At 38.8% G+C, this 5091-nt stretch overlaps 1 pseudogene; it reads right to left on the reverse strand.

Moving 5' to 3' along the window:
- Positions 1-1937: 1937 nt before the first annotated feature.
- On the reverse strand, positions 1938-3262 carry LOC143657848 (ADP-ribosylation factor-like protein 2-binding protein pseudogene; annotated as a pseudogene).
- Between the last annotated feature and the right edge of the window lie 1829 nt (positions 3263-5091).

Raw genomic sequence — 5091 nt, forward strand, 5'->3', positions numbered from 1 at the left:
TGCATGCATTATTAATGGACTACCCAAAAGCCATTCTCAACTCCAGGCTCCCAAGTTGCTCTCACACTGAGGTTGGAGGTAAATATGCACCATCCACATTCATTTCCAGTTAAGGGAGCTCAAGTGACCCAGGTATAGCCCATGTGATATAAGCAGAAATATTCCATACATTTAGAGAAAATAATTTGCTCTTCTAATAAGAGGAAAGGCACACCGATCATCAACCTTGATCTTTCCTTCTCCTCCTTCTTCCTAACATGCCAACAGGATGCCTGTAGGTCAGCTCCCATTTTGACAGTCAGTGGAAATTTTCAGCTATTGATTCTCTCTCTAGCTTCTTGTTATGTCAAAAATATAAACTTCTCTTTAAACTTATTTTCAATACTGGCTGTGGCAGGTAACCTCTAAGATGGTCCTCAATAATCCCTGCTGTTAAGTATTCAAGTTCTTCTATCATCTTCACCCTCCTAAGGGTAGGTGACAACTAGTGGTTTTCTTCTAATGAATAGAATAAGTCAAAAGTGATGAGCTGTCACTTCCAAGATTATATTACAAATGACTATGGCTTCCATTTCAGAACCCTTTCTGGTTCGCTGGTGTACAGAGAGGGAAACCAATTGCCATGTTGGGAGATGCTCTGTGGAAAGGCTCACATGATAAGAAAAAAACAAAAAAACTGGTGTTTCCTGCCACAGCCCACAAGGAGTAAGGCTGATCTTGGAAGCAGATCAGCCCACAGTTGTGCTGAGATGATTGTAGCCTTAATGAACACCAGGACTGCTTGCAGGATTTCAAGAGAGAGCCAGAGACACCCAGCTAGGAAAATGTGAGACATGAATGTTGTTATAAATAGCTGTATAATAGGATAATTTGTTGTGCAGCTACAGTTAACTAATATACTGGGGGATAGCATTAGAATTGTAAAGAGCTTTTTAAAAATACCTCTACTTGGAACCTGAGAGAAACAGATTTCATCAAAAATAGTTAGGTCTGGAGCCCAGGAATCAGCAATTTTAAAAAGCTCTCCAGGTAAATCTAATGCCAGACATGTTTTAGAATAACTGCCTTAAGTTATCTGTAGTTAGGTTTGTGCTATTTGCAGCTTAACAGATCTCTAACCATTTCAACTTCTAATATTAATTACATTATTAAATATTGTGTTACCATCATTTCTTAATTCTATCTTCTTACTCACTCAGCCAAATATTAAGTTTCCCATAGTGATGGCCAGGTACCTATTTTTTTCTTGGTTGTTGCCTTATTTCATTATAACTAAGAGTTTGGTTTTCTTTACCATTATTTAATTTTTCTTTGAAAGCCAGTACAGATTTTTATTTTAACTTTAAAAAATTTCAAAGACACACCTTGGGAATTAACCTATGCTTTTTCTTCTTTTTAGGGACATAACATACATGCTTTCTTGTCATTAATATTATACCAAACATTTTACTAAACCAAAGTCCAACAGATGTCCATGAAAGCTGTTTGCTACCTCCTACTCTTGCTGAGCTTGAGCACAGGTACACCATCTTGGTAGGAGAGATCTGATATGAAGAACGAATTGCAGAGCTTGCAGAGCCATGCATTTTACTAAACTCATATCCACCCCATCAGAAAACTTAATGAACTGATTCATATAGAAAGGATTTTGAGAAAATCTGCACAAACACACTTAACATACTAAGAAGTAAAAGATACCTCCTAGTCTATGTTCAGCACACAGCTTCTATTCATCGATGCCCCGTAAGTTAGGAACACCAATGTAGAAAGCATTTTTGCCTTCATAGCTCTAAAATTCAAAAAGCACACAGCATATGCATCTTTGATCTTTAAGTGGGTAATCCTGGAATTACCAAGATTACATCCACTAGGTGAGCCTGAGTATTCACCTATAAAAATATTTTTTTCAAAAATAATGCTTAAAGGGCGGTGTGACAGTGGCTCAGTGGCAGAATTCTTGTCTGCCATGCTGGAGACATGGATTTGATTCTGGTGCCAGTCCATTCAAAAAAATAATGCTTAAAAGAGGTTTCTAGAAATTTCGTGGACTACATCAGATCAGCAGAAGACAGTGATAAAAGGTCTAGAAACACAAGATGAATTTCACATGTAGCTTTTAGGTAAAAGACATCTCTTTCAGTTGATTGCCATGGCCAATAATAGTAGGACTTCAGAAATCTCAAGACAGGGGCAGTAATATCCTAGATAAAAACACTAATAAAAATAAAAAACCCACCCAGCTGGACCATTTGTACTGAAGGCCTGAACTTCTGACCCAAGTGGAAGAGTTGAGCATGCACAGCAGTTTTATGCAAAGTCTGCTGTGGCACCAGGGGCTGAGAAGGCTAGTGATGCTGGGTCACTCCACACTGCTGACAAATCATTTATGCTGGCAAGGGCTTCTCCCAGAAGGATCCAGGGCGAGGTGTTTGCTGTAGGAGGAGTACCAGGGTTTCTGAACATAAGAAAGTGGTTCAGGTGAAACAGGTCCTGGGAGAGTAAGGGGATTTTCTTTTTGACCCATCAATACTTAACATTAATGAGGAGCCACAGGACAGTCAGTCTTTGTAAGATATTGTCTCCTGTCGCCATTAGCTGAAGACTCGCCCAGCCCACCGCGGTGACGTCCAGATCTGCCCACCACAGTTTGCTCCGGGAAGCTGGCGTGGAAGACGATTCGCACAATGAAGTGACCACTAAACCACTGCCTAAATCCAATCCCCGGCCTTTTTTGCCTGTTTTGTAGTCCAGAAACATTTCTTTAAAAGCCAGAAAACTTGTAAACATGAGCAGCATGTCAAATACGCCACCAGCCACTTCATCTTTATGGTGTGCCGCCATGTGGTGAGAGCCGCCACGTCAAGTCCAGGAATCCTCTCCGGCAGCTGTTCCTCAAAAATCTTCTCTACCGAGGAAATAGATCTTTAAAAATCAGTCTAACGACGAGTTTACTCTTTTTCACATCATCAAATTCCTGGTAGTATTTGTCCATGAAATTTCTCAGTAATAACTGGAACTCGACATCCACGATAATGTTCTCTAAACATCTAACCAGAGCATCAAATTCAGCATCAGAGGCGGCAGAGATGGACAGGCCGAAGCTCTCTTTCCCAAAAGTGTCCATCGCTGCTTCATCCACCCACATGTTGGCCTGGGCCCTTCAGTGTCTTACCGAGCCAGCTGTCCTGGCCCTACCTCACCCACACTACGAGGAGCCCCAAAAGACGCAAAGGTCCTGCTCCCTGAAGGTACGAGGCCAGCAGGCCGGACCACATCTGAGGAATCTGCGCCTGCGCGGAAGGCGCGGGCCTGAGGCTCCTTCTAGCAGCAGCCAGACCCCGCCCCGACCCCTCCCCACCCCACACTGACTCCTCCCCCACCCCCGTGCCCAGCCAGGGTGCCCTGTGCCTTCTCGCCCGTCCTATATTTAATTTTAACTTGTCAATAGTTTTTATTTTAACGTGTCAATTTGGAGAGTAAAATACGTTTTCTCTAGCAGCTTTGTCTTTGCTCTTTTCCTTCTAAATTCAGAATAAGAATGGAAAGGAATATCAATTTAAGACTATATCAGGTACTACATAAAGACAGCATAAAAACTCTGGTGATTGCTTCTTTTCTGTTGAAAAACACCATAGGAACCACAATTTGATAATGAATCCCAGTTCTGTTTTCAAATTGTTTTTCCTTACTTGTTAAACATCAAGGCATTATGTTCTTGTAATCTGTGAAGTTGTACAAAGTGTTCAGGTAAAGCTTTAAATTAATTTTTTTCTACACTTGAGGTAGCATTTACTGAAAGTACTTGGGCCCAGGATCCAGAGAGACTAGGCTGAATTCTTTTTTACTCATTCACAAACTAGATTATTTATTCACCAGCTAATTTATCTTGGGTTAAGTCTACTTATGTGAGGTAATAATAATGTATACTTTAAAGAATTATTGTGAGGATTATGCATGAAAATATAAAGCTCAAATACAGCCTCATCAGTGCTTAGTAAACATTAAATGCTATTATTACTGTTGAAGTTTTTTATTTTTAATAAATAAAAGAGAACAGTTACATAAAATATAATGTCATGTTTAACCCACATAGGATAATCATCCTATTATTTCTAATTTCTGGAAAGCTCTTAAAATCGGAGGATAAAGGGTCATGTTTTAAAAACCATGTCTTCTTTAGAAATTATTACCTTGTAAAAATGTTCTGCTTATGTCTTAATTGAAGAATTTCTGGGGTGGTACATAACAAAAGTATATAGTTTATGATAAGAGTCCATGGATACCTTTAAAACTGTAAAAGAACCAAGTAGGAATTAATGGGTCCTGAACATTTAAGTGAAGCAAGGGAGCTGAACTAATGAGTCCCATGAACGTATTTTATTAGAATTTATGTTCATTCTGTTTGGATCGTGCAAAAGCAAGATTCTCACAAAGGAGAGTAAGATGTTTAACTAAGATTACGATCTAATAGCCAAAATCACTGGAGCTTACCGAGGTAACATTCTAAATGCTTTTCTCTAAAAGTTCCCTAAATTCAGTCCATATTTCATCATAAAATTAATCACAATCTGAACTCTTTTAAATAATGACTCTAAAGATAAGGGTTTTGAACACTAAGTAGTAATTAAAATAAAAATATAGCAAAAAATGTAAAACATTGTCACTTTATAAAAATGAAAGTATGCATTAGATATGGGAAATATGACTGAAGCTAGAGTTATCCTTTACTCCAAGGAGAGAAATCAGTGACACAGACAAACTCAAAGCCATGAAACTTAGAGTCTAATGAGGAATTCAGAAGTGAAATAAGTAATTCAAATATGTTTGGCATAATCTCACGGAAGTATAGGGTGCTAGCTATAAGACTGTATAATAGCCACGGCTAAGCAAGGCTGGGGGCTTAGCAGAGGTTTTATTTATAACTTTTTTATTGTATAGTATAACATATATACAAAGCAAAGAAATAAAAAAAAAGCAGTAGTTTTCAAAGCACTCTTCAATAAGGAGCTACAGGGCAGATCCCAGAGTTTGTCATGGGCTACCATACGATTCTCTCAAATTTTTATTTCTAGTTGCTCCAGAATATAGGAG

Source organism: Tamandua tetradactyla, chromosome 15 (genome assembly GCF_023851605.1).
Source record: "Tamandua tetradactyla isolate mTamTet1 chromosome 15, mTamTet1.pri, whole genome shotgun sequence".
Classification (NCBI taxonomy): domain Eukaryota; kingdom Metazoa; phylum Chordata; class Mammalia; order Pilosa; family Myrmecophagidae; genus Tamandua; species Tamandua tetradactyla.